The sequence below is a fragment of the Saccostrea echinata genome, unplaced genomic scaffold (genome assembly GCF_033153115.1).
Source record: "Saccostrea echinata isolate AGI-Se365-2 ecotype Australia unplaced genomic scaffold, CSIRO_AGI_Sech_v1 ptg000016l, whole genome shotgun sequence".
NCBI classification, from domain to species: domain Eukaryota; kingdom Metazoa; phylum Mollusca; class Bivalvia; order Ostreida; family Ostreidae; genus Saccostrea; species Saccostrea echinata.
Window position 1 is genome coordinate 24467108 of NW_026889765.1, and position 12554 is coordinate 24479661.

Below are 12554 nucleotides of genomic sequence, written 5' to 3' on the forward strand. Positions count from 1 at the left end.
AAAAGTAGAGGAAAAAGTTGATGGGAACGTGTAGTTTCAAAGTATATAAGGTATGCAGAAAATAATGTAAATAAGGTATTTTGATTAAGGATAGACTCTCCACTCGATAAATTCTATACAAGGTCTTAATTTTTTCTCTCCTTTTGTACATGTATTGATTTTTTTTAATTATTTGACGGCATGCACGGTATTGACCGATCCGAGACAAGGAAATTTTGGTACAATTTTTGTCCCATATTTGAATCAAAAGTTCACTGACCAACCATGCAAGCTTACGTAGATTGAAATCAAACTAAAGATGTATTTGCGAGTTAAGTGCTCGTATAATTAACACGGACAGAAAATGCTCAAACACAACTTAGACTCAACAGGTGAAGTTTGTTTGACAAGCCATTGGAAACAGTAATGTATTCAAAGAAGAAATCTTCTCGAATATTATTGCTGATAGACGTATCAAATCAAAGGAACGTAATTTTTAAGCGTCTATTAGTAATTAAACATATTTCTTTTTACCAGCACTAATTATCAACGTGTAATTGAGAAACATTTTTATGTTAAACGATTATGACAGATAAACAAATCTTGGTTTGAATAAAACATATATGGAGGTTTTCCATCCATCTGTAACCATTCTAATAAGAAAATATCCTCATATGTTGAAATCATTTCAATGACTTATTTTTCAACAATAATTTTAAAGTGAATAAAAACTATACATGAACCGGAATTGGGTTAAAAATTCTACATGATTAAACAGCTGTTAAAGGGAATGCGAGTAAGTACGATAGATAAAATTTCGTATTTGTTGACAAGTCAACTGTGACACGGGACTTTGGTTTGTACGGTCTCATCCAAAGGACCAGTCTCCATGTCACTAAGCGGATTCAAAACCGTAAAGTAAGGATCTACTCCCTACTCCGCGACTTTAAAGTTGACTCTAACCACTGTTCCACGCGGAAAATCGAGTTAAATGTACATACTATTTCAGATTACATCCCAAAAATTTTCTCACCTGGAAAAATTTTCACAATAGATCTATTTTTAACAAGACAAACCGCACAGGGAACGTCATGCTGAATAAGTGAAGTAAAGTGGCCTTTGAAGTTATGAGTCTCATACTCTGCTCCATAGACATAAGCCCTAGTACCACCGTTTCCATCCACGTACATCCCCCACTCTGGATCCTTCGGTAAACAAAGAGGGTCTACTGCCGACCCTTTATGATCATAATATGATCCTCCTACGAATCCTGTAAAATGTTCTCAAGTTGATCGATTTTTTTCTTTAAAGATGCATTCTGCAGATTATGCTGAGGTGTTATAGCCATTTTTATGAAAATCTGATGATTTTTATCCATCAAATTATGCGTGAAGTTTTGCATTTTTGAGTTTTTGTAGTTTTGATAGTCTTCTATAATTTATTTTTAAAAATTAATACCAGATCAAAAGTTTTCGGAGATAGAAATTTTCCATTGATTGTCTATGAAAAATTCAAAAAGTCTGGTGTCCCGCTAGTGTAGAAAAATTTGCTTTCATTTAAGGACCCTCTCTACACTGCACCCTAATTTTAGAGTACTTTTGTGTAATTAGGCAGACCCATAATTTGAAACACAAAAGAAATAAATTATAATCTGCATTCTATGACATAATTTAAAATAAATCCAAGTATTCTACACATTATAGTAGACCAAGATAGAGTAGTTGAAAAATTTATTTGCTTGGATTTTTTCCATTTGAAAAAGCAAAATCAATTTTTCAAGATTATTACTTCATTGTCTTTGAAGATTTTTCCTGGATAAAAAAGGCAGGTTCCCTATATTAAAAATGAATTAGTTAATTTCAAAATATCCTCCTTTAAACTATATAATTTTGGCAAAGTCTAAAAAAAAATTTTCATCAGTGTATAGAGGGTCCTTAATGTGACAAGTTTCCTTTAGTTTCCAGGTATTTGAGAAAAGACTTTCTAAAACTGCAAAGTTCTTGCATTTCGCAGGAAAATGTTGTAAATAAGTACCTTTAGCAAAAAATAAATAAATAAATAAATAAATAAATAAATAAATAAATAAATAAAATAAAATTTAAAAAATAATAATAATAATAAAAAAAATAAAGTAAGATAAAATATGACCCCACCCCTCGGTCGATCCTAAAAATAAAACGTGTTATAATCTTCAAAAATATTTCTGTCATTATATATCTATACATTTTACATTAGAGTTTGTTTATATATATATACATACATACATACATACATACATACATACATACATATATATATATATATATATATATATATATATATATATATATATATATATATATATATATATATATATATATATATATATATATATATATATATATATATGAAAAATAGTTTATTTCTAAAAAACATTCTTGAAGGAAATTTCAGAATATGGATATATTAACGCAATATTATTACGTCTTATGCATTGGCTAGCGAATTTCAATATATTTTCACCAGTCACCAAGAGTCCAAAAGATATTAAATGTATCAATATTGTCATCTTACACCGAGCAGGTTAATTAACAGGACCAAAAGAAAAGGTTTTACGTGAGCTTTGCTATTTGAAGTTTAATGCAAGTTAGAATGCATCGTTAATACATGTATACAGAAACATAATCTCTTCTTATAAATATACATGTATTTTGTACCCAAATGAGTAGAATTTTAACATGCATGTCAAAAACGAAATACAGTAAAACATTTAAATTTCAAGCATAGTATTTATTCACCTGAATAAACTAAGACTGCTTTGGAAGGACATGTCTTCTTTCCCCATCTTGTGTACTCGATTATTCTGTTTCCTACACCTATTAAAGAAACAGTTCATATCTATTTATTTAATAGAAGTTAATACATTAAAAAAAAAAAGAAATTTGAAAAAAAAATGCATGATCGTATCATACCTTCATCCTGTATGGAAGCGTTCACTTTCTCCTTGAACTTTTTCATAGATTCCTCAATGACGTCAGTGAAGCTTTTGAATTCCCGCCTTAAAGCTTCTACCTGATAGGCTCCTAGAGCAGACGACAGTTGTCCTGTTAGGTAACCCTGTAATATGTCTTTACAGCTTCCGTTCTGTGTCTCTCCGCGTGCAGCATGAAGAAGAAACAAAAGGACTACATGAAACGCCATCATCTGAGGGAAAACCATTAAGCTTATGAATGTGATACACTTTTAAAATTAAAATATTTATCTTTGAAATGATCCTTTTAAACATACCATCGTCATCATTACATCAATTGTAGGCGTTTTTTAAAGAATAATAGCATACCTAATCACAAATTCGTCTCAAAAACAGTAATAGTACACAATCTATTGTTATCAAGCCATGTAGTATACAGAAGAAAATAATTTTAACAAAATTTGAATTTAGCTAAGGGCTAATGCTTGATTTCATAGAACATGTGCGAGATTTTGTTAGTTTTCCTAGTACATGTAACTGATTTATTTTATAGGGATAACATCTAATTCGTTTTGAAGTCTATTATTGAAAGCTCTAAGAATGAATTTTCTATGATAAATTATCTTTATCTTAAATAAGTTTATTCTTTAAGATTGGTATGATTTATCAATTTCACAAATCCTACCTTTCAACTGTTTCAATGATGATATAACAATGCACGATTCACGAACAATGTACATATATATTTAAATATTTACATGTAAACCTATGTTACAAACAGACATTTGATTATTTTAAAAATAACGGTGAACATCTGGAATCATCCTACACATTTATCCTTAAAAGTGAGACACGGAGATGATAGATTTAAATGTAATTCTACACCGATGAGAATTTCCACTATAGTATGATTTGACAGAATATAATAATGCTAGTTGGAGGATGACACAGAGCTGGATTCAGTATTTCTGCCATTCTGTTACTCTTTAGATTTGAACATCAACTACAGAACCTTAAAATGCACAAATGTAAAGCAAAGTTCGTTAGTGCATCGTAGAAAGTATGTAAAAGACATGAGATCATTTTTCTTTTCTTTATATGTGCAATATTTTATATGTATTTACTAATATTTTATATGGATGCACTAATGTGTTAAAATCACTATTGTGTCAATATTTACGCAAAGCACATCTCTTTTTCTATGAATAAGTAAATATTCTTCGGGTTCGGTGAATATTGTACTCCTCGGGTGTCTAAATCATCGTATTGACCTCAAAAACCAGCAATAATTGTACAATATTTGTTGATCTCGGAAAATCTTTCATCTTGTTAAAACACAATTCTATTTCCGCTTACAATAAGTAAATGCAAGAATGCACGCAAATAAATTTCCAAAAAAAAAAAAATCAAAATTTATATAATTTCCAATACTCAATAAATGAATGTTGTAAAAGAATATTCATCATATGATTGAAATATATAGAAATTACAATATGATATTGTAAAACAGTTTTGACAGTTTATGTTTGTTTGTATGTTGTTTAACGTCCCTCTCGAGAATTTTTCACTCATATGGAGACGCCACCACTTGCCGGTGGAGAGCTGCAAATTTTATCCTATACTCGGCACTTACGGCCATTGAGCAGTGAGGGATCTTTTTCGTGCCAGCACCTACTGCGACACGGGACCTCGGTTTATACGGTCTCATCCGAAAGACCGGTCTCCACGTCCCACAGTGGGATTCGAACCCGCGACGTAAGGATTAACTCCTTATACTTCGCGACTCTAAAGCAGACGCTCTAACCACTGCGCCACGCGGGCGACGACAGTTTATGTATTCTCTTGTGGAATATTAACAATCATAAAAATTGTGAACTTTGACCTTTTCCTCCAATTACATGTAGAAAAGATTACACAAACCAAGAGTGTCACAAAGCAACAATATGGTTTACAAGTTCATTTATTTTCATTTTGGCAAGTTCATCAACATGTTAAAATACATAGATACATGTTTTTTTAATTCATTTATGCAAATAGTTTACCTTGTTCTTTTTTGCTCTCTAAATGCCTTATGTGATATAAAGCAAAAATGCAGCGATTACAGGAATCCACGTTTCACGTGTATATAACTACTCAACTTTCTGCATTGTTTTTATCCCCTAGTGATATAGAACACACTGAAATGCTGATAGGGGATTTGTATATTTCACATCAATAGTTCCTGTATATTGTTTATTCTAGCTTTTGTAGCTTTCTCCAGGAATTCATTTGGTCTCAGCCTAAGTGACTCTTGATAAGAGTCTAAAGCCCCATGTAAGTCTTCCACTGTTTGCTGACAGATCCCAAGCATATACCAGGATTTGGCTCTGTGGCACAAAGGTACATATCTCCCATCGTCATAAAGTAGCATAGTTTGAAAGTCCTCCAATGACCGTACATACTGAAATTTGTTACCAAGTCTGTAGTGTGATAACACTGATAGCAAATCTACTAATACAAATGGAAAATATGAAGCATCTTTACTCCTTATTTTTTCCTCTCCTTGATTTAACGATAATTCTTCTATATAGTGTACCATATAATATACCTTGGTATCCACTACCCAGTGATTTTTCATTTTTCTAGACAAAGACAGATATTTTGTATATTTACTGTACTGTCTGTCTAAAGTATCATAATACATAATATTCTGCTTTGATAGTCTTTTTTTGGTCAGATTACTTACACGAAGTGCTTCAATTTATCTTCTTTTGTAGCAATACATTGCTAAATACAGGGAATGTGAGATGCTTCCTATACGTGAAGACAATTTCAACATGTTGCAAAGTTTTCTGTCTAAAAAGTAAACATGTTTATGTTTGGAATTTGAATTACTGTTTACAATCATGAAGGTTGCAAGAACAAGAAAATCAGCTGTGCAGTGCTGTAATGTTAAAGAATGGAATGACGACAGTGACGAATATATCAATATGTGTAAAGAATTTAAATATAAAAAGCAATTTCTCAAATGAATAGCGGAAAGATTGTGTAATTCAGATACAATGCATATTTCGCCACATATACATTCAATATTGGAATAAAGTTTTTCAGTAGAGGGGATCACTAATGATGGACGGCTGAGAGCTGATTCAAGGATAGATCTGAGTGTGGGGCTATGGAGGAGACAGGCTACGCCTATTTTGTAATGTTGATTTAGTTGTTCTAACAGGGATTCGCGTGCTACTCCAACAATCTTGTATAGAAACATATTGTTCTGTGGAATAAAAAAATTGGGGAATTTTCCACGATACACACAGAGAATGAGATATTTGAAACAGTTCCAAAAGCATTCCAGTAGATTGTTAGGTCGCCATCTCACATGTCCAACTTGTATTAACAAGAACACTGTAGTCTTCAAGAAGTAAGAACACAATAATGGTTCTTCCACATTATTATTGATTACTTCCTCGAGAAATATTTTCAAAATTCCATAACATACAAATTGAGTATGATTCATAGTATAGACTAGTTTTTGTTCAGCAAGGGAAAATGATAATCTCCACTCTAATTCATGTTTAGTTGTTGTACATTTACTGCCAATAGGCACACAGTGAAATCCATTATTCAGAATGTTATTAAGCACGCTAATAGGAGGCCACGCGTGACTAAGGCATCTTTCCATCCAGTGTCTTGTAATTCTGGGCCAAAAATTGCAGACAAAACAAGGTGCTGTATCAACCGGAGTATCAGAACTTCTCAGGTAACCAGTGGAACAAGGTCCATGAACAGTAATATTTCGGTAAGGCGAACCAATAGAAAATTGTTCAAGAAACTCTCTCCATAAATGACTTGATATATAACCTCTGTCATTGAATGGAACAATTGCCAATGTTAAAATAGTATCAGACGCCTTTATAAGAAGCTGTAGCCTAACAAATCTAGGTGGTGTATCAGTGTCATCCATGAGAACAAAATTATGTTCAGCTGAACTACAAACCCTAATCTCAGATATATTGTTTATTACTGTTAGAGCACAATAATACAGCATATAATCCATGTCAGATGTCTTAAACCTGAATCCCTCCCTCTGACTACCGCTAAGCATTATTCTTCCACTACATCTGTGTTTACTAGTATGTAAAGGTTGCTGTAACATGTCCTCCATATCCTTCACATCCCTTCTGATGGTAACATCTGTCGGTGTTCCTATCTCACGACACATACCAACATACACGATTTCTGATAAGCGAGGAATTTGGTCCATTCTCTAAAAAGAAGAAAATTTAACAGAAAAGTAAAGAACATTCAATGATTCAGATTCAATTCTTTTTCTTCAAAGAAATATGAAGATAACGAACAGTATTTAATCTCGAAAGTCTAATGAAACGATAAAAATTTGGAGCAGAGCAAACACGGGCCTCAAAATTAAGAGGTTGGATCACGTGCCTTGGAGGAGTGAGCATCCCCTGCCGACCGGCCACACCCACTTTAAGCTAAACATACATTCTCAAAAATAAAAATATCAATGTTTTTTAATTAGTAAGGAAATGATTTGCCTGAAAAATTACCCAAAAAAGTGATTAAAAAAGTTTGGAGTTCACTTACCTTATTTTTAGGGTCGCCCGTGTGGCGCAGTGGTTAGAGCTGCTCTAGAGTCGCGGAGTAAGGAGTTGATCCTTACGTCGCGGGTTCGAATCCCGCTGTGGGACGTGGAGACCGGTCCTTCGGATGAGACCGTATAAACTGAGGTCCCGTGTCGCAGTAGGTGCTGGCACGAAAAAGATCCCTCACTGCTCAATGGCCGTAAGTGCCGAGTATAGGACAAAATTTGCAGCTCTCCACCGGCAAGTGGTGGCGTCTCCATATGAGTGAAAAATTCTCGAGAGGGACGTTAAACAACATATAAACAAACAAACAAAAACCTTATTTTTTCTTTTATTACATTTTGCTGCCATTAAAGTTGAAATTCCCTGGTTGGAGTTAAAAATATATTGTATATTAATTTTTTTAAATGATTGACATCATTTGTGAAATGCCCTATTCAGTAAGGTTACATTAAACGTATGCTAGTTACAGTCTTGACTCAAGGAGGCTGTGTTATCATTCAAAGGATATCTGGTAACTGAAAAAAAAATATTATGTGTTAAATATTAATACTTTACTCTGCTAATTGTGCTTAGACAGTCACTGAAGATGTCCAATAGGAGAGTAAGACAATTTGAAATGTTTTGGAGCAAAATGACTCTTCACAAATTGTCCATTCATATCATGTCAGCGATATTTTTATTTATGTCTAAAAAGGTATTCTGGAGATTAAAAAAGCTTTATTTTGATATCAAAAAATGTTAAGACATTCTGTCTGCATCAAATAATTATTTAGATTTTTAGATACATTAAGGGGGGAAGTCATCGGAACATGAAACATATTCAAGCATCATTCAGTTTTTTATCAACTGTAATGATTAAATTCATAACATTTTATTTTTTTCAATTCAATTTTTTTCCATGTACTGATGTTATCAAAAACATGATTTACATATTTCAGATACGTGTATCATCCTGGTTTATAATTTTCTCATCGTGATTCGTGAAAAGATTGTAGCTTAGTGAGGAGCAAATACCTCTTAAAAAGGAATTTGATAGAAGTTGAGGTAAATTTTGGGGAATGAATTTGTTGCCATTACGTATTATATATTCTATTATATATTATATTCTCATATACATGTATATGTAATTGGCTAATTGTCTGAAAAATAACCGTTTCACTTCTTTCCCACTAGATAATTACAATATACCCAACTCAAATCTCTCTCTCTCTCTCTCTCTCTCTCTCTCGATCGAGATTGCATTTTTCTTCAGGTGTCAGGAAACAAAAGAAAATTTTAATTTAGTGATAAAAATCCTACTTTTTTTTTCTACTAAGAATTCTATTAATACGTAATAAGAGAAATTAATGAGAAGAAAGCTTATGTGGTGTCTGCAGTTAACGTTATCGGTAGGTAAATAATGCATTTTAATATGAATATATAGCTACAGAAATGAGAATGGTCAGTCATTGAAACCCATCGAACCGATCACGCGATCTTATGTCAGCCCCCTAGAATTTGTTGTTAACTTGCTGGTGGTAGATGTACTGCTGTTTTTAAAATCAAATTATCTGTTTCTTTCCATTCTTCCTTCTTCTGTACTTAGAGTATGATGGTGTATGCTGTAGACTGCATGATAAGCTTTAATATCCTGTGAAAGTTATTACGGTATAAAATTTCCTAAGCATGTTATTCATATACGCAATAAACAACATTTTAAAATTCACCTTAATCAATAGCATAATTTAGTGTAACATTAATTCTACGTTTTTCCTTCTAAATGAGCGAGATAAGCTAATTCCCTAATCTCTAATCAGAGGGCACGCCTCTGTTACTGTCATGCATCACGTACATGTACTTTGTAAATTGTTGGCGTAGAGATTTCAGCAAAATACTTCCCCAAAATATATACCCAAATATGTTGATGTTTTTTTTTTGGTATATTTTCAAGATGAAATAAAGTATGAAGCTTATTTCCTACGCAAAATTTATGTTTATTTCGTAGTATTGCATCTGTTAATTCGGCATTGCATATCCAAAAATAACATTGTTAAATTATAATACATTATGTCGAATGAGGTATGTATATGATAAATTGATTAAATACTGGTTCCCAAACCTGTTTGCAGACGTTAAATCTAATTGAACGTTTTTCTGCACATTCTGTAATCAAGCGTAATTTCAAAAAGCCTTTTAATGATTTCAAAGTACCAGCACCTTTTACCGTGTAATTTTGGTTATTGAAAGATTCGATTATTTTCTTTTTTTAGAGATTTTTTGTTCAAAACATTGTCAGTTGTATCATTTTTCTGGATATGATATTTATTTATTTCTTGTTTTGTGTCATATGTATGAAAACTTCGTTTATATACTTGAAAATACTATCGTTCAGTTAAGTTCAGTTCATTCTCTCAAAACATGTAAATGGTAAATGAGATTCAACAAAAAAATAATACTGATAATAATTCATATAATGGGTCTAGCAAGAAGTGTATGTCAAGTCTAAGTAGAGGCAGAATGCACCAAGCAATTAATTTTAGCAGTGTTGACTAGTAATGTAACAGCTTTTTAAAAAATTTCATCACCGTTTGAGCACATAATTTCACAAACCTTCATAATATTTGGCCTACAGCGAAATTTCTGGTTTTAAGAATTTCCCCCAAATATCCTAAAGGATTACAATCTAAAATATTATTATAAGTGGTATTCATGTCCTATCTTTTTTACTATCTCACAAATTACAACGTCGTTCATATCTTTATGTACAATTCCATTTGCCCGTTTCGACTTGGAGATGGTAATTTGTTGTTCTCAATTTTTAAATTAAATTTAGAATTAAAAAAAAGTGCTTTAAAATATATTTACCATCACTGGAGATCGAAATCAACTCCTGTTCTAATTCCATGAAACAATCTGGGAATATCTGGAGGAATGTATATAATGCCAAATTAAAATATCTTCATCAAGATTGAACAAAGATGTGCTGCACCTAAACCAGAATATATATTTACAATCTATATATTTCAGCGATTGTTACATGACATTTAATTTTTTACGCTGTAAACGTAAAAATTCGTCAATCACAGAAAAAAGTAAATGTATTATAATCCGAAGGAATAGAGTGTATTTAGAAAATTAGGGGCGCGCTTGTCTCAGAAATACCAGTATTTACATCCACTTAGATTTTTTTCCTATCACAGTATGTGGCAATTTTTTTTTCTGCAACAGCTAAGATATCCGCATACCCGTCTCCATCGGGTGAAATGGCTGTGTGTTCCTTCATTCTTAGTTCAATGTTTGACAAAAATCTTAGATGATGAAAATTTGTGTATTGCTCAAACATTAACAATATATAGGAAATGTGCAACCTTTTTTATTTCTGTTATAAATGTGGTTAAATGGATGACTATTTTGTCATCGTGTGTAAGTATATGAAACGGAATATAAGAACGGATCGCTAGTTACATGTTATTTTCGAACAGAAAGATTCTTATCTGCATCAATCAGTATTCAAATAGATACAAACCAAATGCATCGTTGACCAAACAACGCCTGATATGAATATTGCATTGAAGATTAATTTTTCAATCTTTTTCTGGATAAAAAAAGATATTTCTATCAGTCTTACCTAGAGTAGTACAAGTACATTATATTTTTAAAACGAAGATAAATGAAATATCGGTATTTTCCCTGTTTTTGGTGCGCAAATTTTCATCGAAATCAATCGATTTAACAGATATTATATTAAAATATTGCCAATTTGACACGTTGGATTCCCTTGCCTTTTTTCTTACTAGCCTGGATACCTCAAACATATTTTTTGCTATTCTTTTTAAATCACTTTACATAATCAGAGTGCTTCCACAAAGTTTAAAAAGTCTACTAATCCATTACCAATTCAGGTAAATGCATATGAATAAATACTAAAAAGAAGGTAAATACAAATAATAAATAAGTGAAAGCATTGTTTCTATCATATATTCCGACTTATGGAAATGAAATTTGATGATAAGGATCAGTACTTATGCTGAGAAGTCCAATTAAACAATGAAAATTGAAAGAAATATAAACCGGAAAACTGAAATTAAGTGGGATCTAGTGCGATGGAGGATTAAATATCTCTGTCGACAGGTTACATCCGAATATTAAAAAAATGAATTTCGATTGAATTTGTTGTGTGCTGCATTGTTTCTCCAAATTATGTGTCTTTTTTTATGCCAGTGTATGAATGGACATTAATTTGTTAACCGTATTTTACTTCTGTAATCAGTAGAGCAAAAAGAAACTTCAGATGTAAATGTATAAATGAACAACTATGATTATCTAAAATCATTTTACTCTGAGAACGAAATAATGCAGTATTGGAGGAAAAAGAATAAAGCAATCTCACTGAGGATAATACCTCATGTTGGCGAGTATCTTGTGATCAAGACTGTGATCTTACGAAAGAAATATCAACAGAGTACTGGACTGAAAACTTTACATAGAAATCGAGTGATTTAAATGTTTACAATATATGACCATGAGCTAGTCTTATTTGCATTTTTACAATATACATGTACGATTCATTAATTTTTAAAATAAAAACTTATTATTTAAAGGTCAATTTTTGCCCAAAATCCGGAAGTGTTCAAATTCAAAGTCTTAAAATTATAAACAAAATAATTTACCTATCATTGAAAATTTTGAAGTTATTAAATCATCAAGAAAAATGTGTAACCAAGTTACTAGGATTTCTGAGGAAATTAGAGTCGTAGATTTTTGATTTGCATTTGATGTATAATATCACCACAACGCCTAAGGATAAAATATTATTGTTTTGAATTGTTTTAAAGAATCTGCAATGAATCCTACATCATACTGTGTTATATTTCATCACAATGAGTCAAAAATGACATTGTAAAAAACATATTCTAGAAAAATGCATTTTTCAATGTAATATACATGCATAGTGGAGAATAGAATATGACATATATGGCCAAGTTCAATGTGCAGAAAATCATCAGATTAAATAAAATTCTAAATCTACTTGACTGTATAAATCTGCTCAATAATGTATT

General features: G+C 31.8%; 2 protein-coding genes and 1 pseudogene across 2 annotated transcripts in view; 1 reads left to right on the forward strand and 2 right to left on the reverse strand.

Annotated features, from left to right (window-relative positions):
- Positions 1–3159, reverse strand: part of LOC133188583 (uncharacterized) — a 28966-nt pseudogene extending 25807 nt beyond the window's left edge.
- The window catches only part of LOC133188585 (3'-5' exoribonuclease 1-like), a 291755-nt gene that overhangs the window by 112068 nt on the left and 167133 nt on the right, over positions 1–12554 (forward strand). The window lies entirely within an intron of this gene.
- LOC133188582 (uncharacterized) overlaps positions 1–12554 on the reverse strand; it is a 294465-nt gene that overhangs the window by 74730 nt on the left and 207181 nt on the right. The gene's annotated exons all lie outside the window — the stretch shown is intronic.